General features: G+C 41.1%; 1 pseudogene; it reads left to right on the forward strand.

Moving 5' to 3' along the window:
• The first annotated feature begins 22736 nt into the window (after window positions 1-22736).
• Window positions 22737-23106, forward strand: Rpl36a-ps10 (ribosomal protein L36A, pseudogene 10; annotated as a pseudogene).
• Window positions 23107-23909: the final 803 nt, after the last annotated feature.

Below are 23909 nucleotides of genomic sequence, written 5' to 3' on the forward strand. Positions count from 1 at the left end.
TTTTCTGAGGATATTTGGGCTGTCTTGGGAGTGGTAGAATCTGGACTTCTTAAGATGGCATACTTTTCTAGCTGCAGGTGTCTTTAAGCATTGCCTTTGGTTCTGAAAGCTTTGCCTTGGCTCTGGCTTTAGGAGAGGAAGGAATTTCCTTCTTTGTTTCCAGTGCCATCCTGGGAAAGAGGACTCTGTTCATTACTATCAGTTTCCCCCCCCCCCTTGTCTTTTAGGATTTTATTTTCTAGAGGTTCCTTACTGAGTTTATTGATGATGATGGTCACTGGAATTGTCTTACAGGTGGCTAGCTACAAAACTATATAATTGAGTCTGAATTACCCTCTGAAGTTAATTATGCAAAGACCATACTTTCCACAGATTGCTTCCGGGTTCAATGAACATGAAGGAGATTCTAAGAACTCCCTTTGGGCTGACCATTTATTCAAGGACTTCCCAGGAAATCTTCAGATGCCCCAGGAAGCTTCCAGATCACTTCCCTTCACTCTATCATTTTAGATCAGATTGGTAGCATGGCCTGATGATCATAGCTCTCTCAATTTCTTTTTGTTTTGTTTTGTTTTGTTTTAATTTCAGGACTTTTCTTGGACCCGCCAGTGGCATAAATAAGACACATAAACTTCTAATACAATTCAAAGCTTAGGCCTTTCACTGGAACAGTCTCCCAGCTATGATTTATACTTAAATCGACTGTTCCAGCCTATGACCCACATTGTGGCTAGATCTCTACCTCTCTGCTCTGCTCTGGTCTGTCTGCTCCCTTTCATATCTCTTCTGAATCTGTGGAATCTGCTTTCCTCACTTGCATCACTCTCTCTGCCCAGAAGTTTTACCCAACTATTGGCTGTCAGATCAAATTACAACCAATCAGCAGTAAGACAACCTCTGAGACATCTCTAGCTTGCCTTTAGGCAGGTAAAGAAAGACAAATGTTTACAAAATAGAAAACCTGGTTGTAGGATGCTCCCACTCCTTCTTAAAAGGGGAAAAAATATCCATAGGAGGGGATATGGAAGCAAAGTTTAGAGCAGTAATTGAAGGAACAGCCATTCAGAGCCTGCCCCACATGTGGCCCATATATATATATATATATATATACAGCCACCAAAACTAGACAAGTTTCATGAAGCTAAAAAGTGCATGCTGAAAGGGACCGGATATAGATCTCTCCTGAGAGACACATCCAGAGCATGTCCAATACAGAGGTCAATGCTAGCAGCAAATCACTGAACTGAGAACAAGACCTCCTTTGGGGGAACTAGAGGAAGGATTGAAAGAGCTGAAGGGGCTTGCAACCACATAAGAACAACAATGTCAACCAACCAGAGCTTTCAGGGACTAAACCATTACCAAAAGACTATACATGGACTGACCCAGGGCTCCAACTGCATATGTAGTGAGAATAGACTTGTTGGGGCACCAATGGAAGGGGAAGCCCTTGGTCCTGCAGGGGAATTAGGGGTTAAGGGGGATGGATGGGGGAACACCCATATGGGGGTGGGGGTGGGGATGGGGGCTTATGGACAGGAAACTGAGAAAGGGAATACCATTTGAAATGTGAGTAAAGAAATATATCTAATAAAAAAAATCGGGGTTGGGGATTTAGCTCAGTGGTAGAGCGCTTGCCTAGCAAGTGCAAGACCCTGGGTTCTGTCCTCAGCTCAAAAAAAAAAAAAGACAGTGACAAAATTCTGCCAGTACTTAGCTTTCAGCCAGTATAGAATTAACAGTATAAAATACAGGGGACTGGGGAGGTGGCTCCGTGGTTAAGAGCACCGACAGCTCTTTTAGAGGCCCTGAGTTCAATTCCCAGCAACCACATGGTGGCTCACAACCCTCTGTCATGAGATCCGATGCCCTCTCCTGCAGCAGTGTACATCTATATAACAAATAAATAAATCTTTAAAAAAAAGAAAAGAAAATACAGAGACACACCTTTATACAAAGTAAAACAAGAGTCACTGTAAGAGTTTTTTGACTGAGACAGAATTTTTCCGTGTAGCCCTGCAATCCTGGAACTATGTAAACCAATGTGGCCTCAAACATGGAGCTCCACCTGCCTCTGCCTCTCAAATGCTGGGATTAAAGGCATGTGCCATCTCCATATAGCATACTCCCTCAATTTCTATAACAATAATTTTCCTGAATAACATTATGCTTGACCCATTAATGTAACTTGGTTTACTTTTAGAATCTGCTTTGAGGAAGTGCCCGAGTAACTAACACAATGAAGCAGGCAGTAACATAGCATGGAGGACTGACTTGTCCACGGCCTAAAGGCAGACAGGATGTTATTCTATTGACAGGTGGAGCAGAAATGGCCTCTGGGAAATGGCATCTTCTTTGCTTAGTATCTAAGTTGTGTTGCAATGAATAAATAAGTCATTAGAGGGCAATATTTTGAAAGGTAAGTAACAGAAATAGAAAGCCATGGGGCCACATGGTCCACAAAGACAGTGGAATGGGCTGATTACTATTAAATTGTTAGTGTTCTGCAGAGGAGTAATGAAAGATAGAAGGTTGATAGTAAAAGCTGAGGCATGAGCCAGGTCCTTTAGCCATGACTTAAGAAGTCTTGCAGTGGAAAGGCAAGTGTGCACATCAGAGCAGCATCACCTCAGACATCAGAGCAGCATCACCTCAGACATGTGGGCGCATGGCATGCTGGCAAGGAAGATTGCTATCTTGAAAAGAAGTGACAGCATAATTTGAGAGCAACATGGGTTACAATGCCTTCCTTCCCTCAGGAATGAAGTCTACAGGCACATGAAAAAGCTGCTCCTTATATCTGTGAGTTGTGGACTAGACCTCCAGTTTCAGTGAAGGTCAAGGCCCACAGCTATTGGCCTCCGAAATCTACTTCAGTGTTTGTGTTAAGATTGTACATCATTGATACTCAGTGTCCTTTTCAGACTTTCACTGCACTGGGTAGATCATCTGCCCATCAATTGTCCCTCCCCCTTGAACATAGGAGGAAATACAGAGACAAAGTTTAAAGCAGAGACTGAATGAAAGGCCATCCAGAGACTGCCCCAGCTGGGCATCCAGCCCATATACAGCCACCAAACCCAGACACTATTGCTGATGCCAAAAAGAGCATCCTGACAGGAGCCTGATATAGCTGTTTCCTGAGAGGCTCAGCCAGAGCCTGACAAACACAGAGGCAGATGCTAGCAGCAAACTATTGAACTGAGAGTGGGGTCCTCAATGGAGGAGTTAGAGAAAGGATTGAAGTAGCTGAAGGGGTTTGCAACTCCATAAGAACAACAATTCCAACCAACCAGAGCTCCTAGGGACTAAACCACTACCCAAAGAGTACACATGGACAGACCCATGGCTCCACCTGCATATGTAGCAGAGGATGGCCTTGTTGGGCATCAATGGGAGGAGAAGCCCTTGGTCTTGCCAAGGCTCAATAGCCCAGTGTAGGGGAATGTCAGGGTGGGGAGGCAGGCAGGGGTGAGTGGGTGGGTGGGGGCATAGAAGCAGGGGGGCATGGGATGGGGGTTTATGGATAGGAAACCAGGAAAGGGGACAACATTTAAAATGTAAATAAAAAAATAGCCAGGGGTTGGGGATTTAGCTCAGTGGTAGAGTGCTTGCCTAGCAAGCACAAGGCCCTGGGTTCAGTCCCCAGCTCCGAAAAATAGAAAAGAAAAAAAAATAGCCAATAAAAAATGTACCTCCCCCTCTCCTTCCTTTGGGGTCAGACTTGCATGACTATTTGATGGCTCACTCCGTCATTTCCATCTCTCTTCCCATTTTTCTACTATTTCCACTAATAAAATTCTTGCCCATAGGATCCCTTCCTGGCATCTACTCAGAAGACATCCTTTTTCCTGCTTTCCCTAATTGCTGTTAAACCTACTCAGTGAATGTACCGTTCAGCCCTTGATATGTAGATATGTGTGACTCCTTTTTGATACTCTTCACTTTTCCCTCGACATTCCCTGTTTGTCATCCAGTCATTCCAAGTGCTTTTTATCAGTTCTCTTCTTTTTTTTTTATATGATGTCTTTTATTTGGAATTCTTAATGGGTGATACAAACTGGGGTGGCTGGTAGTGTAAAAAAATAGTCGGGACAGCTTGAAATACTTTATATTTTGACTGCCATGATAAATTTATGACTATATACATTTGCTTTACTAAAACCATACTTTCTTTTTTTTTCTAATTTTCCCAGTTTATCTCATTTACCAAAGATTACTGTATATCTCTGTGCTAAGTATCTTAGTTTTTAAATTTTATTTATTTTTTTGATTTAAATTTTTTTGACATTCATAAGGTTTTTTGGTTTTTTTAAATTTTTATTATATATTTCTTTACTTACATTTCAAAGGTTATTCCCCATCCCCGTTTCCTGTCCATAAGCCCCCATTCCCTCCCCTTCCCCTCCCCCATCATAAGTTCTTTAATAGAATGTAAAGTCAATCAATTTCTAGACAAATGTGCTTTATCTAAAGTAAAATAGTTCAGGGACAATTATGTCAAGTGTCCTTCACTTTGAGAACTTCAAGATTTAAAACATTTAGTTCTAAATAGAAATATTTTTCTAACGAATGGTTTATTCAAGAATGGGATCTCCCCAAAGGATTTTGTGTACAGTTACTTGGCTTAGAAATAGCCAAAACCACAATAAAAGAAACAGATTCCGAGATGGTGATTCGTAGAATGCAGTACTAGCACTGAACTCTCTTACCTTGCCACACAATAGTCACTCATGTTTGTTAGAACAGTGGTTGGCACCACAGAAATTTTATCTGAGTTCTTTCCTTCCATATGCCCCGTTTCCTGGAAGACATGGAAATGGGAATGGAAATGGTTTGGCAGTGCAGAGTTCAACATCTGAGTATTTTAAAAACTATGTCTACTGCATCTCAAACTGAGAAAATCTAAGTATTTTCTTATAGTGTTAATTTTTTCAAAAATCTGATTTTCAAACTTTTCCCCAAATATTCAAAAGTTCTACTGCTTGTATTCACAAGCAAACTTAGAGTACTGTAAAAGACAAAGTAATAAACAGTAATAAAGTAGCAACAAAAAGATGTTATGGTTGGGGATCATCACAACATCAGGAAGGCTGAGAATGACTCCAATAGGCATTTTTCTCTTAACCCCAAAGAGATCTTTTCAGTGCATCATAGTCACAGGGTAAACACAACCACCTGCCCACAAGAACTACCTGTCAAATATAGTCAGGTGTCGTGGCACCCAACACAGGAAATGTTATTAAAACTTACAGTCACATTTCATTTAACTAACAAGAAATATGATCACGCCTTCACAGTTTTAGAAAAAATAACATTCTTTTTCTGGAATAATCAGTTTCTTGGATAATAATCTTATTTAATGGTTGTTAAATAAGAAATCCAGGACCAGTGAGATGGCTCAGTAGGTAAAGCTGCTTACTGCCAAGACTGACAACCTAAGTCTAATCTTCGGGAACCAACGTGGTGGAAGAAGAGAGTTGACTCCCACAGTTGTTTTCTAGCCTACACACACACACACACACACACACACACACACACACACACACACACACACTCACACACACACACACACTCACACACACACACACACACACTCACACACACACACACACAGAAAGAGAGAGAGAGAGACAAAGAGAGAGAACATCGTACCTGCATGCATACACATACCATAAATACATTTTTCAAAAACTTAAAAACTTGGAAAACATGAGAGGAATCTGTAGGAAGTCTGTGAAACACATTTATAATGTTAACTCCAACCTTGCTGTGAAGGAGTTAGTTCAAGCCATTTATAATTCCTTTAAAAAGAAAAAAGTGGGAGCTAGAGAGATGGCTCAGCGGTTAAGAGCACCCGACTACTCTTCCAGAGGTCCTGAGTTCAATTCTCAGCAACTACATGGTGGCTCACAACCATCTGTAAAGAGATCCGATGCCCTCTTCTGGTATATCTGAAGACAGCTACAGTGTACTTACATATAATAAATGAATAAATAAAATTTAAAAAGAAAAAAGTGTACACCCTTATTTTATGTGGCAAGCTAGTCATCTCTAATCTGAAAATTCAAACTTCTAAGTGTTCAAAATCCCAGAACTTTGGAGTTCTAGTGTTATTCTACAGTGTAAACTATCTCATGAGATAGATTACTATCAAGATACAGAAGTACTGAAAAGCATAAAATTACTTTCAGGTATACACCGGTATATAGAAAGCATAAGTGAGTTTTGCGTTTAGTTTTAGATCTCAATCCCATGAAATTTTATTATTTATATAGAAATATTTCAACAATTAAAAAATACAAAACCTGAAGCATTTCCAGACCCAAACATTTTGGATGTAAGATATGATGTCGGGGTTGGAGATTTAGTTCAGCGGTAGAGCACTTGCCTAGCGAGTGCAAGGCCCTGGGTTTGGTCCCCAGCTCCGAAAAAAAGAAAAAAGAAAAAAAAGATACGATGTCTTTACTTCCTTGATGATTTCGATGTTTCTCCAATGACTTCTGTACTGATGAGAGGTGAGCTCACAGCCCCTGCTTAAACTTTGCCTGAAAGCTTCATCTTTGGGGAACTGTTGGCATCAGTTCCCAGTGTCTCAGGCACTCTAAGGTCGATTTCCCTAAAACGGAACCAAGCATCGTTCCTCACTACTGCCATATCAGTTGTTAAACACACCATTTGGGGTTGTGGAAATAGCTCAGTTGGTAAGCTGCTTGCTTTAGGACTGGTGCAAGCATTAGGACCCGAGTTCAGATCTCCACCACCCATGTTAAAACCCAGACTCAGTTATCCCAGTGCTGGGGATAAGGATACAGGGATATTCCTGGGGTTTGCTGGCCAGTTTAGCTAGTCTGTGGGCTCCAGGATCAATGACAGATCCTGCATCAAAAATAAGGCTAGGGTTTGGGTGAAATGGCCTAGCTAGTAGAGACTCTTACCACCAGGTCTGAATACTTGGGTGGGATACCTGGGGCCTGCATGGTAGAAGGAGAGAGCCAAATCCCCACAGGTTGTCCTTGGACTTACACACACACACACACACACACACACACACACACACACACACACACACACACACACAATGAATAAATGGGTTTTTTTTAAAAGAAGCCTGAGAAGATGGTTCAGTGGTTAAAGACAATCAGACACTTGCTACCAAATCTTTTCATCTGAGTTCAAGACCCAGAACCTACACTATGGGAGGAGAGAAGTTGCCCTTTGACCCTTTTGCTCTTCTCAGTAAATAAGTGTTTTCTTTAAAAGGTGAAAAGTGATTGGAAGAAGGCACCCTTCAGGAACCTCTGGCCTCCATGTGCATATATGTACACACATGAACACACACCAGTAACCTACATGGACTCTGAACAAAGATGTCCAGCCAGCAAGTGTAACTACTGGTTTTTGTCTTTTCTTTCTCTATCTGCCTTTCTCTTTGTACTGCCATCATTCGCAGAGTAGCACCCCAATTTTAGTTTTTAACACCTCCCAAACCAGAATTTCACAACATGCATCCAGGGCTCGACCAGCATCTCAGAGCTGTCTTTTGAGTGGTATCTCAGTCTGAAGAAAGTTCACACTCACTTTGAGCTTGGCCTTGCCTTCCTCCTCAGTGTACCCTCTAGATACACAGTGCTCTCTGCTTCAGGCTCACGAAGCCCAAGTTCTCCCAAATGCCACACAGTTCCTTAATTTCCAGCTGTCAGTCATGATGCTCTTTCCTCTGATAGCCATATCCCAGGCACTCTTGTCACCTGTGACTTTTTCTCCTGTCTACTCAGAAGATACCTTAGGATGTCACACCTTAATTTCTGATGTCAAGTCCAAGGGGCCTTTCTTTGAACTCTTGGATGTTCTAGCCTGTTTTTGTCTTTGACTTTGTTTTTATTTTCGTTATCATTTCCATTTTGTTACATGTTGCTCAGGCTAACATTGTTTGCCTTGTTCGTTTTATTTTTGTGTGTGTGCTGCATTGAGTATCTTTTGCGTAAATGGATTGTTACACAGTTGCAGACACTTTGGGTGAACACTAGGGGTCAGTCGAATCTTTAGGTGAGCAGACTGTTGGTGTTTTGTTTGTGCTTTTCTTTGTCTTTGTTTTGAGACAAGTCTCACTATGTAGCCCAGGCTGGCTAAGAACTTATGTAGGCCAGGGTAGTCTTAAATTCACAGAAATCACCTGTCCCCAAACCCCCAACAAGTGTTGGGATTTATAGCATGTACCATCATGTCCTGCCTTAAACTTAGCTTGCTCTCTCTCTCCCTCCCTCCTCCCTCCCTCCCTCCCCTCTCAAATTGGTTATTTTATTTATCTATATTTCAAATGTTGTCCCCCTTCCCGGTTTCCCCACCACAAACTCCCTATCTCATCCCTCTCCCCATTGCTTCTATAAGGATGCTCCCCCCACCCATCTACCCACTCCCACTTCACCGCCCTAGCATCCCCCTATGCTGGAGCAACAAGCCTTCACAGGACCAAAGGCCTCCCCTCCCACTGATGCCAGTTAAGTTCATTCTCTATTACATCTGTGGCTGGGTCCCTCCTCTTTGGTTGGTGGTTTAGTCTCTGGGAGAACTAAGGGATCATGATGGTTGATGTTGTTATTCCTATGGGGTTACAATCCCCTTCAACTTCTTCAGTCCTTCCCCTAAATCCTCCCTTGGGGTCCCTGTGCTCTGTCTGATGGTTTGCTGAGAGCATCTGCATATATATATATATATATATATATATACATATATATATATATATGTACATACACACACACACACACACACACACACACACACACACACACATACTGGTCAGGCACTGGCAGAGCCTCTCGGGGACAGTTATACCAGGCTCCTGTATCTGGGTTTAGTGGGATGTGTATGGGATGGGGCAGTCTCTGGATGGCCTTTCCTTCAGTCTCTGCTCCATTCTTTGTCCCTGTATTTTCTTTAGACAAGAACAATTCTGAGTTAAAATTTTTGAGATGGGTGGGTCCATCCCTCAACTGAGAGCTGTGCCTATTCACTAAATATGATCTCTACAGGTTCTATCTCCCCAGTGTTGGGTTTTTAGCTAATGTCATCCCCTTTGGGTCCTGCGAACCTCTTGCTTCCCTGGCATCTAGCATGTTCTGGTGGCTACCCCCAGTTCCACACCCCCCACTGCCACACACCTTCATTCAATTTCCTAACCCTCTGTATTTCTACCCCACTTCCTCCCACACTGATCCTTTTACCCCCTTTATTCTCCACCTCCTCTCTCAATTCCAAATCCCTCCCTCCCTCTACATCCTGTAATTATTTTGTTCCTCTTTCTAAGTAGGATTGAAGCATTCACTACATAAAGTCTGCCTTCTTCTTGGGCTTCATACGGTCTGTGAGTTGTATCGTGGGTATTCCAAGCTTTTGGGCTAATATCCACTTATCAGAGAATGCATACCATGTGTGTTTTTTTGTGATTGGGTTACCTCACTCAGGATGATATTTTTTAGTTCCATCCATTTGCCTATGAATTTCATGAAGTCATTGTTTTTGATAGCTGAGTAATATTCCATTGTGTAGATGTACCACATTTTCTGTATCCATTCCTCTGTTGAAGGGCATCTGGGTTCTTTACAGCTTCTGGCTATTGTAAATAAGGCTGCTATGGACATAGTGGAGCATTTGTCTTTGTTGTATGTTGGGGCATCTTTTGGGTATATGCCCAAGAGAGGTATAGCTGGGACCTCAGGTAGTGCAATGTCCAATTTTCTGAGGAACCTCCAGACGGATTTCCAGAATGGTTGTACCAGCTTGCAATCCCACCAACAATGGAGGAGTGTTCCTCTTTCTCCACATCCTCACCAGCATCTGGTGTCACCTGAATTTTTGATCTTAGCTATTCTGACTGGTGTGAGGTGGAATCTCAGGGTTGTTTTGGTTTGCATTTCCCTGATGATTAAGGATGTTGAACATTCTTTGGGTGCTTTTGGCTACTCGATAATCCTCAGTTGAGAATGTTTTGTTTAGCTCTATACCCCATTTTTTAATAGGGTTATTTGGCTCTCTGGAGTCTAACTTCTTGAGTTCTTTGTATATTTTGGACATTATCCCTCTATCAGATGCAGGATTGGTAAAGATCTTTTCCCAATCTGTTGGTTGCCATTTTCTCCTAACGACAGTGTCCTTTGCCTTACAGAAACTTTGCAATTTTATAAAGTCCCATTTGTCCATTCTTGATTTTAGAGGATAAGCCATTGGTGTTCTGTTCAGGAAATTTTCCCCTGTGCCCATGTGTTCAAGACTCTTCCCCACTTTCTCTTCTACCAGTGTTTTCTGGTTTTATGTGGAGGTCCTTGATCCACTTGGACTTAAGATTTGTACGTTTGCTTCTTCTACATGCTGACTGCCAGTTGAACCAGCACCATTTGTTAAAAATGCTGTCTTTTTTCCACTGGATGCTTTTTAGCTCCTTTGTCAAAGATCAAGCAACCATGGTGAAAGGAAAAAGTTTAAAATTCCCCCTAGACAAAAGTTGAAGCCAAAAGTTCCAGTTCCAGAAACTAGCTGATCACAGAAGAGTAATTGCACCAGCTGGTTCAGCCACTTTGTTCCAGAAACTAGCTAACCATAATAGCAACTGACCACAGTAGCAGGAACTGGTTAACCATAAAGTTAGATTAAAATCTTAAAGAACAACCATGAGAAACAGGAAGTTCTTCCTTGTGATTTGGTAACAATCATGAGAAACAGGAGGTTCTTCCTTGTGATTCAGTATGGTTTTTCCTTTAAATACCCCTTTTTCCAACCATTCAAGGTCGAACTCCTCTACCCCTGTGTGGGATATGAGTCTCGACCCCAGTGCACTGGTTTCTGTCATTCCTATCAATAAACATCTTGTTGATTGCATCAAGATCGGTCTCTCATGAGTTCTTGGGGGGTCGCATCATCCCGAGACTTGACTGAGGGTCTCCCCGATCCGGGAATCTTTCAATAGATCTGTGGGTTTATTTCTGGGTTTTCAATTCTATTCCATTGGTCTACCTGCCTATCTCTATACCAATACCATACAGGTTTTTAAATAATTTTTTTTATTAACTTGATTATTTCTTATTTACATTTCGAGTGTTATTCCCTTTCCCGGTTTCCAGGCCAACATCACCCTAATCCCTGCCCCTCCCCTCCGTTATGGGTGTTCCCATCCCCATTCCCCCCCATTGCCACCCTCCCCCCAACAATCTAGTTCACTGGGGAATCAGTCTTAGCAGGACCAAGGGCTTCCCTTCCACTGGTGATCTTACTAGGATATTCATTGCTACCTATGAGGTCAGAGTCCAGGGTCAGTCCATGTATAGTCTTTAGGTATTTGGCTTAGTCCCTGGAAGCTCTGGTTGGTTGGCATTGATGTTCATATGGGGTCATGAGCCCCTTCAAGCTCTTCCAGTTCTTTCTCTGATTCCTTCAACGGGGGTCCTGTTCTCAGTTCAGTGGTTTGCTGCTGGCATTCACCTCTGTATTTGCTGTATTCTGGCTGTGTCTCTCAGGAGCGATCTACATCCGGCTCCTGTCGGCCTGTACTTCTTTGCTTCATCCATCTTGTCTAATTGGGTGGCTGTATATGTATGGGCCACATGTGGGGCAGGCTCTGAATGGGTGATCCTTCAGTCTCTCTTTTAATCTTTGCCTCCCTATTCCCTGCCAAAGGTATTCTTGTTCCCCTTTTAAAGAAGGAGTGAAGCATTCACATTTTGATCATCCGTCTTGAGTTTCATGTGTTCTGTGCATCTAGGGTAATTCAAGCATTTGGGCTAATAGCCACTTATCAATGAGTGCATACCATGTGTGTTTTTCTTGATGGGGTTACTTCACTCAGGATGATATTTTCCAGTTCCAACCATTTGCCTATGAATTTCATAAAGTCATTGTTTTTGATAGCTGAGTAATATTCCATTGTGTAAATGTACCACATTTTCTGTATCCATTCCTCTGTTGAAGGGCATGTGGGTTCTTTCCAGCTTCTGGCTATTATAAATAAGGCTGCTATGAACATAGTGGAGCACGTGTCTTTTTTATATGTTGGGGCATCTTTTGGGTATATGCCCAAGAGAGGTATAGCTGGATTCTCAGGTAGTTCAATGTCCAATTTTCTGAGGAACCTCCAGACGGATTTCCAGAATGGTTGTACCAGTCTGCAACCCCACCAACATTGGAGGAGTGTTCCTCTTTCTCCACATCCTCGCCAGCATTTGCTGTCACCTGAGTTTTTGATGTTAGCCATTCTCACTGGTGTGAGGTGGAATCTCAGGGTTGTTTTGATTTGCATTTCCCCTATGACTAAAGATGTTGAACATTTCTTTAAGTGCTTCTCAGTCATTCGGCATTCCTCAGCTGTGAGTTCCTTGTTTAGCTCTGAACCCCATTTTTTAATAGGGTTATTTGTCTCCCTGCGGTCTAACTTCTTGAGTTCTTTGTATATTTTGGATATAAGGCCTCTATCTGTTGTAGGATTGGTAAAGATCTTTTCCCAATCTGTTGGTTGCCGTTTTGTCCTAACCGCAGTGTCCTTTGCCTTACAGAAGCTTTGCAGTTTTATGAGATCCCATTTGTCGATTCTTGATCTTAGAGCATAAGCCATTGGTGTTTTGTTCAGGAATTTTTTTCCAGTGCCCATGTGTTCGAGATGCTGCCCTAGTTTTTCTTCTGTTAGTTTGAGGGTATCTGGTTTGATGTGGAGGTCCTTGATCCACTTGGCCTTAAGCCTTGTACAGGGTGATAAGCATGGATCGATCTGCGTTCTTCTACATGTTGACCTCCAGTTGAACCAGCACCATTTTCTGAAAATGCTATCTTTTTTCCATTTGATGGTTTTGGCTCCTATGTCAAAAATCAAGTGCCCATAGGTGTGTGGGTTCTTTTCTGGGTCTTCAATTCTGTTCCATTGGTCTATCTGTCTGTCTCTGTACCAATACCACACAGTTTTTATCACTATTGCTCTGTAATACTGCTTGAGCTCAGGGATAGTGATTCCCCCTGAAGTCCTTTTATTGTTGAGGATAGTTTTAGCTATCCTGGGTTTTTTGTTATTCCAGATGAATTTGCAAATTGTTCTGTCTATCTCTTTGAAAAATTGGATTGGTATTTTGATGGGGATTGCATTGAATCTGTAGATCACTTTTGGTAGAATGGCCATTTTTACTATATTAATCCTGCCAATCCATGAGCATGGGAGATCTTTCCATCTTCTGAGGTCTTCTTCAATTTCTTTCTTCAGAGTCTTGAAGTTCTTATTGTACAGATCTTTTACTTGCTTGGCTAAAGTCACACCGAGGTACTTAATATTATTTGGGTCTATTATGAAGAGTGCCGTTTCCCTAATTTCTTTCTCGGCTTGTTTCTCTTTTGTGTAGAGGAAGGCTACTGATTTGTTTGAGTTCATTTTATACTCAGCCACTTTGCTGAAGTTGTTTATCTGCTTTATTAGTTCTCTGGTGGAACTTTTGGGATCACTTAAATATACTATCATATCATCTGCAAATAGTGATATTTTGACTTCTTCTTATCCGATCTGTATCCCCTTGACCTCCTTTTGTTGTCTGATTGCTCTGGCTAGAACTTCAAGAACTATATTGAATAAGTAGGGAGAGAGTGGGCAGCCTTGTCTAGTCCCTGATTTTAGTGGGATTGCTTCAACTTTCTCTCCATTTAGTTTAATGTTAGCAACTGGTTTGCTGTATATGGCTTTTACTATGTTTTGGTATGGGCCTTGAATTCCTATTCTTTCCAGGACTTTTATCATGAAGGGGTGTTGAATTTTGTCAAATGCTTTCTCAGCATCTAATGAAATGATCATTTGGTTTTGTTCTTTCAGTTTGTTTATATAATGGATCGCGTTGATGGTTTTCCGTATATTAAACCATCCCTGCATGCCTGGGATGAAGCCTACTTGATCATGGTGTATGATTGTTTTGATGTGCTCTTGGATTCGGTTTGCCAGAATTTTATTGAGTATTTTTGTGTCGATATTCATAAGGGAAATTGGTCTGAAGTTCTCTTTCTTTGTTGGGTCTTTGTGTGGTTTAGGTATAAGAGTAATTGTGGCTTCGTAGAAGGTATTCTGTAGGGCTCCATCTGTTTCAATTTTGTAGAATAGTTTGGATAATATTGGTATGAGGTCTTCTATGAAGGTCTGATAGAATTCTGCACTAAACCCGTCTGGACCTGGGCGCTTTTTGGTTGGGAGACCTTTAATGACTGCTTCTATTTCCTTAGGAGTTATGGGGTTGTTTAACTGGTTTATCTGTTCCTGATTTAACTTCGATACCTGGTATCTGTCTAGGAAATTGTTCATTTCCTGTAGATTTTCAAGTTTTGTTGAATATAGGCTTTTATACTAAGATCTGATGATTTTTTGAATTTCCTCTGAATCTGTAGTTATGTCTCCCTTTTCATTTCTGATTTTGTTAATTTGGACACACTCTCTGTGTCCTCTCGTTAGTCTGGCTAAGGGTTTATCTATCTTGTTGATTTTCTCAAAGAACCAACTTTTGGTTCTGTTGATTCTTTCTATGTCCTTTTTGTTTCTACTTGGTTGATTTCAGCTCTGAGTTAGATTATTTCCTGCCTTCTACTCCTCCTGGGTGTATTTGCTTCTTTTTGTTTTAGAGCTTTTAGGTGTGCTGTCAAGCTGGTGACATATGCTCCTTCCTGTTTCTTTCTGCAGGCACTCAGAGATATGAGTTTTCCTCTTAGCACAGCTTTCATTGTGTCCCATAAGTTTGGGTGTGTTGTACCTTCATTTTCATTAAATTCTAAGAAGTCTTTAATTTCTTTCTTTATTTCTTCCTTGACCAGGTTATCATTGAGTAGAGCATTGTTCAATTTCCACGTACATGTGGGCGTTCTTTCCTTATTGTTATTGAAGACCAGCTTTAGGCCGTGGTGGTCTGATAGCACGCATTTCTCTTTCTGTACCTGTTGAGGCCTGTTTTTTGACCAATTATATGGTCAATTTTGGAGAAAGTACCATGAAGAGCTGAGAATAATGTAGGATAGAATGTTCTATAAATATCTGTTAAAGCCAGAATACAGCAAATACAGAGGCGAATGCCAGCAGCAAACCACTGAACTGAGAACAGGACCCCCCGTTGAAGGAATCAGAGAAAGAACTGGAAGAGCTTGAAGGGGCTCAAGACCCCTTATGAACAACAATGCCAAACAACCAGAGCTTCCAGGGACTAAGCCACTACCCAAAGACTATACATGGAGTGACCCTGGACTCTGACCTCATAGGTAGCAATGAATATCCTAGTAAGATCACCAGTGGAAGGGGAAGCCCTTGGTCCTGCTAAGACTGAACCCCCAGTGAACGTGATTGTTGGGGGGAGGGCCGCAATGGGGGGAGGATGGGGAGGGGAACACACATAAAGAAGAGGAAGGGGAGGGATTAGGGGGATGTTTGCTCAGAAACCGGGAAAGGGAATATCATTCGAAATGTAAATAAGAAATACTCAAGTTAATAAAAAAAAAAAAAGAAAATATCTGTTAAGTCCATTTGGCTCATGACTTCTCTTAGTCTGTCTACGTCTCTGTTTAATTTCTGTTTCCATGATCTATCTGTCCATTGATGAGAGTGGGGTGTTGAAATCTCCTACTATTATTTTGTGAGGTTCAATGTGTGTTTTGAGCTTTAGTAAGGTTTCTTTTACGTGTGTAGGTGCCATTGTATTTGGGGCATAGATATTTAGGATTGAGAGTTCATCTTGGTGGATTTTTCCTTTGATGAATATGAAGTGTCATTCCTTATCTTTTTTGATGACTTTTAGTTGAAAATTGATTTTATTTGATATTAGAATGGCTACTCCAGCTTGCTTCTTCAGACCATTTGCCTGGAAATTTGTTTTCCAACCTTTCACTCTGAGGTAGTGTCTGTCTTTGTCTCTGAAGTGTGTTTCCTGTAGGCAGCAGAATGCAGGGTCCTCATTGCATATCCAGTTTGTTAATTTATGTCTTTTTATTGGAGAGTTGAGACCATTGATGTTGAGAGATATTAAGGAATAGTGATTATTGCTTTCTGTTATATTCATATTTGGATGTGAGGTTATGTTTGTGTGCTTTTCTTCTCTTTGTTTTGTTGCCAAGACGATTAGTTTCTTTCTTTTTCTAGGGTGTAGCTTGCCTCCTTATGTTGGGCTTTACCATTTATTATCCTTTGTAGTGCTGGATTTGTAGAAAGATATAGTGTAAATTTGGTTTTGTCATGGAATATCTTGGTTTCTCCATCTATGTTAATTGAGAGTTTTGCAGGATACAGTAACCTGGGCTGGCATTTGTTTTCTCTTAGGGTCTGTATGACATCTGTCCAGGATCTTCTGGCTTTCATAGTTTCTGGCGAAAAGTCTGGTGTGATTCTGATAGGTCTGCCTCTATATGTTACTTGACCTTTTCCCCTTACTGCTTTTAATATTCTTTCTTTATTTTATGCATTTGGTGTTTTGACTATTATGTGACAGGAGGAGTTTCTTTTCTGGTCCAATCTATTTGGAGTTCTGTAGGCTTCTTGTATGCTTATGGGGTTCTCTTTCTTTAGGTTAGGGAAGTTTTCTTCTATGATTTTGTTGAAGATATTTACTGGTCCTTTGAGCTGGGAGTCTTCACTCTCTTCTATACCTATTATCCTTAGGTTTGATCTTCTCATTGAGTCCTGGATGTCCTGTATGTTTTGGACCAGTAGCTTTTTCTGCTTTACATTATCTTTGACAGTTGATTCGATGATTTCTATGGAATCTTCTGCTCCTGAGAGTCTCTCTTCTATCTCTTGTATTCTGTTGGTGATGCTTGTATCTAAGGCTCCTTTTCTCTTCCTTTGGTTTTCTATGTCCAGGGTTGTTTCCATGTGTTCTTTCTTGATTGCTTCTCTTTCCATTTTTAATTCCTTCAACTGTTTGATTGTGTTTTCCTGGAATTCTTTCAGGGATTTTTGTGATTCCTCTCTGTAGGCTTCTACTTGTTTATTTATGTTTTCCTGTGTTTCTCTAAGGGCTTTCTTCATGTCTTTCTTGAAGTCCTCCAGCATCATGATCAAATACGATTTTGAATGTAGATCTTGCTTTTCTGGTGTGTTTGGATATTCCGTGGTTGCTTTGGTGGGAGTATTGGGCTCCAATGATGCCATGTAGTCTTGGTTTCTCTTGCTTGGGTTCCTGAGCTTGCCTCTAGCCAACAGATTATCTCTAGTGTTACTTTGTTCTGCTATTTCTGACAGAGGCTAGACTGTTGTATAAGCCTGTGTGTCAGGAGTGCTGTAGACCTGTTTTCCTATTTTCTTTCAGCCTGTTATGGGAACAGAGTGTTCTGCCTTCGGGCGTGTAGATTTTCCTATCTACAGGTCTTCAGCTGTTCCTGTGGGCCTGTGTCCTGAGTTCACCAGGCAGGTCGCTTGGAGCAGGAAGGTTGGTCTTACCTGTGGTCCCGAGGCTCAAGTTTGCTCCTGGGGTGTTGCAACCAGGAGGACCTGTGCCGCCCTTTCTGGGAGCTTCCGTGCACCAGGGTTCCAGATGGCGTTTGGTGTTTTCCTCTGGAATCAGTAATGTGGGCAGAGTGTAGTCTCTTCTGGTTTCCCAGGCGTGTCTGCCTCTCTGAAGGTTTAGCTCTCCCTCCCACAGGATTTGGGTGCAAAGAACTGTTTATCTGGTCAGTCCCTTCAGGTTCCAGCGGTGTCTCAGACACAGGGGACCTGCTGCTCCTGGACCCTCCTCTATGGGAACCCAGAGGCCATATACAGTTTCCTCTTGGGCCAGGAATGTGGGCAGGGGTGGGCAGTGTTGGTGGTCTCTTCCGCTCTGCAGTCTCAGGAGTCCTCACCTGTCTGGGCGGTGCACTCTCTCTCCCAAGGGGTTTGGGAGCAGTGAGCTGCTGTGGGCAGGTATCTGCGAGTTTGGGGATCCCGCTAAAAACCGGAAGTGTCCGGTCCTAGAGGAATTTTGCCTCTGTGTGTCCTGAGGCCACCAGTCAGGTCTCTTGGAGCAGAAAAGTTGGTCTTACCTGTGGTGCCATACAGTTTTTAATCATGATTGCTCTGTAGTACAGCTTGAGATCACAGATGGTGATTCCCTCAGAAGTTACCTTATTGTTGAGAAGAGTTTTCAGTATTCTGGGTTTTTGTTGTTCCAAATGAATTTTCAAATTGCTCTTTCTATCTCTGTGAAGAATTCATTTGGAATTTTGATGGGGATTGCATTGAATCTGTAGATTGTTTTTGGCAAAATAGCCATTTTTACTATATTAATCCTGCCAATCCATGAGCATGGGAAATCTTTCCATCTTCTGATATCTTCTTCAATTTCTGTCTTCAGAGACTTGAAATTCCTGTCATACAGATCTTTTTGGTTGCTTGGTTAGACTCACACGGAGGTATTTTATGTTATTTGTGACCTTTGGGAAGGCTGTCATTTTCCTAATTTCTTTCTCAGCCTGTTTATCCTTTGAATAGAGGAAGGCTACTGATTTGTTTGAGTTCATTTTATACTCAGCCACTTTGCTGAAGTTGTTTATCAGGCTTAGCAGTTCTCTGGTGGAACTTTTGGGGTCACTAGAGTATACTATCATATCATCTGCAAATAGTGATATTTTGACTTCTTCCTTTCCAATTTATATCCCTTTGACCTCCTTTTGTTGTCTGATTGCTCTGGCTAGGATTTCGAGTAATATATTGAATAAGTAGGGAGAGAGTGGACAGCTTTGTCTAGTTCCTGATTTTAGTGGGATTGCTTCAAGTTTCTCTCCATTTAGTTTGATGTTGGCTACTGGTTTGCTGTATATTGTTTTTACTATGCTTAGGTATTGGCCTTGAATTCCTGATTTTTTTCAGGTCTTTTATCATGAAGGGGTGTTGAATTTTGTCAAATGCTTTCTCAGTATCTAATGAGATGATCATGTGGTTTTTTTCCTTTGAGTTTATTTATATAGTGGATTAGGTTGATGGATTTATATGGAACCATCCCTGCATCCCTGGAATGAAGCCTACTTGATCATGATAAATGATTGTTTTTATGTGTTCTTAGATTCAGTTTATGAAAATTTTATTGAGTATTTTTGCATTGATATTCATAAGGGAAATTGGTCTGAAGTTATCTTTCTTTGTTGAGTCTTTGTGTAGTTTAGGTATCACTATAACTAACTAGTTTCATAGTATCACTATAACTAGTTTCATAGAAGGAATTGGTTAGTGTTCTTTCTGTTTCTATTTTGTGGAATAGTTTGAAAGTATTGGTATTAGGTCTTCTTTGAAGGTTTGATAAAATTCTGCACTAAAACCATCTGGTCCTGGGCTTTTAGTTTAAGGAGACTTTTAATGACTGCTACTATTTATTTAGGAGTTAAGGGACTGTTCAGATGGTTTCTCTGATCCTGATTTAACTTTGGTACCTGATATCTGTTTTGAAAATCTTCCATTTCATCTAGAGTTCCCAGTTTTGTTAAATATAGGCTTTTGTAGTAGGATCTGATGATTTTTTGAATTTCCTCTGATTCTGTTGTTATGTCTCCCTTTTCATTTCTGATTTTCTTTTCTTTTTTTTTTTTTTTCTTTTTTTCGGAGCTGGGGACTGAACCCAGGGCCTTGCGCTTGCTAGGCAAGTGCTCTACCGTTGAGCTAAACCCCCAACCCCCATTTCTGATTTTCTTAATTTGGATACATTCTCTGTGTACTTTGGTTAGTCTGGCTAAGGGTTTGTCTATCTTGTTGATTTTCTCAAAGAACCAGCTCCTGGTTTTGTTGATTTTTTCGGATAGTTCTCTGTTTTTCTACTTGGTTGACTTCAGCTCCAAGTTTGATTATTTCCTGTCCTCTATTTCTCTTGGGTATATTTGTTTCTTTTTGTTCTAGACCTTTCAGATGTGTGTTAAGCTGCTAGTGTCTAATATCTTCAACTTCTTTATGGAGGCAACTCAGTACTATGAATTTTCCTCAGCACTGTGTTCATTGTGTCCCATATGTTTGGGTATGTTGTGCCTTCATTTTTGTAAAATTTAAAAAAGTCTTTTATCTCTTTCTTAATTTCTTCCCTGACTAAGTTATCATCGAGTAGAGAGCTGTTCAGCTTCCATGTATGTGGGCATTTGGTTGTTTTTGCAGTTATTGAAGACCAGCCTTAGTCTGTGGTGGTCTGATAGGATGCACGGGGTTATTTCAATCTTCTTGTATTGGTTGAGGCTTGTTTTGTGCTGATTATATATTCAATTTCGAAAAGGTCCTGTATAATATTTTCTTAGGGTGAAATGTTCTGTATATATCTGTTAAATACATTTGGTTCATAAGTTCTGTTAGTTCTGCTATATGGCTGTTATTCTGTTTCCATGATCTGTGCAAGTGGGGTGTTGAAGTCTCCCACAATTATTGTATGAAGTTCAATGTGTGCTTTGAGCCTTAGCAACGTTTCTTTTACAAATATGGGTTCCCTTGCATTTGGGACATAGACGTTCAGAATTGAGAGTTCATGTTCGTTGATTTTTCCTTTGATGAGTAGGAAGTGTCCTTCCTTATCTTTTTGGTTGAAAGCCAATTTTATTTGATATTAGAATGGCTAGTCCAGCTTGTTTCTTGGAACCATTTGCTGGGAACGTTTTTTTCCATCCTTTTATTCTGAGATAGTGTCTGTCTTTGTCACTGATATGTGTTTCCTGTATGCAGCAAAATGCTGGGTCCTGTTTATGTATCCAGTCTGTTACTGAATATCTTTTTATTGGGGAATTGAGCCAATTGGTGTTAAGAGACATTAAAGACTGTTGCTTCCTGTTATTTTTGTCATTAGAGGTGAAATTATATTTGTGTGGCTATCTTCTTTTGCATTTATTTTGAGAATATTAATTCTTGCTTTTTCTTGGTTATAGTTTCCTTCTTTGTGGTGGAGTTTTCCATCTATTATCCTTCATAGAGCTGAATTTGTGGATTTGTCTTAATTTGGTTTTGTCATGGAATATCTTGGTTTCTCCATCTATGATAATTGATAGTTTTGCTGGGTGTATTAGCCTGGGCTGGCATTTGTGTTCTCTTAGGGTTTGACATCTGCCAAAGATCTTCTGGCTTTTAGAGTCTCTGTTGAGAAGTCTGGTTTAATTCTGATAGGTCTGCCTTTATATGTTACCTGATCTTTTTTCCCTTGCCTCTTTAATATCCTATCTTTGTTCTGTGCATTTGGTGTTTTGATTATTGACTGACAAGAGGAATTTTGTTTTCGGTCCCATTTATTTGGTGTTCATTTGGTATGTTTGTGGTCATCTCTCTCTTTCTTTCTTTCTTTCTTTCTTTCTTTCTTTCTTTCTTTCTTTCTTTCTCTGTTTTTCAGAGCTAGGGACCGAACCCAGGGCCTTGCACTTGCTAGGCAAGCACTCTACCACTGAGCTAAATCCCCAACTCACCATCTCTTTCTTTAGGTTAGGGAAATTTTCTTGTATGATTTTATCGAAGATGTTTTTTGGCCCTTTGGGTTGGGAATCTTCTATACCCATTAATGTTAGATTTGTTATTACTCCTAGGTTTGGTCTTTTCATGGTGTCCTGGATTTCTTGGATGTTTTGTGTTAGGAGCTTTTTGTATTTTGTTTTTTTCTTTGACTGTTGTGTTGATATATGCTGTCTTCTGCACCTGAGCTTCTCTCTTCTGTCTCTTGTATTCTGTTGGTGATGCTTGCATCTATGAGTCCTGATCTCTTTCCTAGGTTTTCCATCTCCAGAGTTGTTTCCCTTTGTGATTTCTTTATTGTTTCTATTTCTATTTTTAGATCCTGATTGGTTTTGTTCATTTCCTTCACCGGTTTGGTTGTTTTCCTGTATGTCTTTAAGGAATTTCTGTTTTCTCTTTAAGGGCTTCTATCTGTTTACCTGTGTTGTCCTGTATTTCTTCAAGGGAATTATTTATGACCTTCTAAAAGTCCTCTATCCTCATCATGAGATGGGATTTTAGATCCCAATCTTGCTTTTTCTGGTGTGTTGGGATATCCAGGGCTTGCTGTGGTGTGAGAGCTGGGTTCTGATGGTGCCAAGTAATCTTGGTTTCTGTTGCTTATGTTTTTGCACTTGCCTCTTACTATCTGGTTATCTCTGTTGTTAGCTGTCTTTGCTATCTCTAACTGGAGCCTGTCCCTCCTGTGAGCCTATAATCCTGTGATCCTGGTTGTGGTAGAATTCCTGGGGAACTTGCTCTTTCTGTGATCCTGTGATCCTTGATGTGTCAGAAGTCATGGGGGACACGAGGCCTCTGGGTGTGGGTGAAGTAGGTGGAGATTCAGATCCCAGGGTCTGTTCCTGGCCTCCGGTGCTCCTGCTCCCTGGAAGTATTATGTGCCTCCGGTTGGACAGGGGTGCCTGTGTCCCCTGGGTATTGGGGGGTCCCCAGTTAGGCCAGGTATTGGGGGCTTGGAGGCTCTTACCTGTGACCCTGGATCTGTCAGAAGTCCTGGAGGACAGGCTGCTTCTGGATGTGAGTGAGTTTGGGAGGATGGAGCACAGGCTCTGCTCCCAGGGGTAGGTGCAAGCCAGAAGGACGGTATGCCTCTGTCTGGGCAGTGGTGCCTGTGTTCCCTAGGTCTCTGGGTTCCCAGTTAGGCCAGCCATTTGGGGGGAGTTGGGGTCTCACCCTGTGATCCTGGATCTGTTGGAAGTCCTAGAGGACAGGCTGCCTCTGGGCGTAGGTTGGTTGGGGAGGGTGGAGCACCTAATCTTAGCTTTTAAAACATCTTTTCGGTCCATCCCTTTCCTGTTCGGCGCATGCGGTTGAGGCAAGGATCGCTGCTGCCGGTCTCTCGTTTTCATCGCAGACACTTCTGCTACAAAGATGGTCAATGTACCTAAAACCTGAAGGACTTTCTGTAAGAAATGTGGCAAGCACCAGCCTCATAAGGTGACCCAGTGTAAGAAGGGCAAGGATTCCTTGTATGCCCAAGGAAAGCGGCTCTAGACCGAAAGCAGACTGGCTATGGTGGGTAGACAAAGCCAAGTTTTCGAAAGAAGGCCAAAACCATAAAGGTTGTGCTCAGGCTTGAGCGTGTTGAGCCCAACTGCAGATCCAAGAGGATGATGGCCATTAAGAGATGCAAGCATTTTGAACTGGAAGGCGACAAGAAGAGAAAGGGCCAAGTGATCTAGTTCTAAAACTTGTGTTCTCTGAGAGGAAAACATTGAAGCAGTAGAAAAATGACCTGCTAGAGAATAAAATTATTGTTAACGATCAAAAGAAAAAAAACTAAAAAAAAAAAATCTTTTCTCCTGGCTAAATCTTTTTTAAATTTTTTATATATTCATGAACTAACGTTTTTGTTTTTTAAAAGACACAGACTTTTTATATCTATTTAGGTTCATCAAGGAAACCCTTGATTAAAAGCTACTCTGTTGTATATTACTGCACACTGCTGGCTAATATTTGCAGGCTACCAAAACCGGGCATGTATTCTTCTGAAAAAAATCGTGGAATTTGAGGAAAAGGCTGGAATCTTCCTTTTAATTTTTGCTTCGGTTTTCACAAAGGATATACTCTAGCCTCAACTATAAGAGTAGTAAGTATTTTATGATCTACCACAATTCATTATCAAGCTATCAAAGTGTTGAAAGAGGCCTGACACAAAAGAACAATCTTATACCAAGACCAAACATTTAGAAGATGTTTTGAAAACAAATTCTTTATAATGCTTTAACTTTTCTTAAGGTGTTTTTAATAGTTTTTCATATATATTATTATTTTATATGTATGGGTATTTTTCCTGTATGTATAGCTATACACCATGTACAAATAGTGCTCACAGAGGCCAGAGGAATTCACCGGATCCTCTGGGACTGGAGTTACAGATGGTTTGTGATTTGCCATGTGGGTGCTGGGAATTAGACCTAAGTCCATGGAGGGGCAGCCAGCCAGTACTTTACCGCTAAGCCATAAGTTCTACAGTCCCATATAG

Source organism: Rattus norvegicus, chromosome 18 (assembly GCF_021556685.1).
Source record: "Rattus norvegicus strain SHRSP/BbbUtx chromosome 18, alternate assembly SHRSP_T2T, whole genome shotgun sequence".
NCBI classification, from domain to species: domain Eukaryota; kingdom Metazoa; phylum Chordata; class Mammalia; order Rodentia; family Muridae; genus Rattus; species Rattus norvegicus.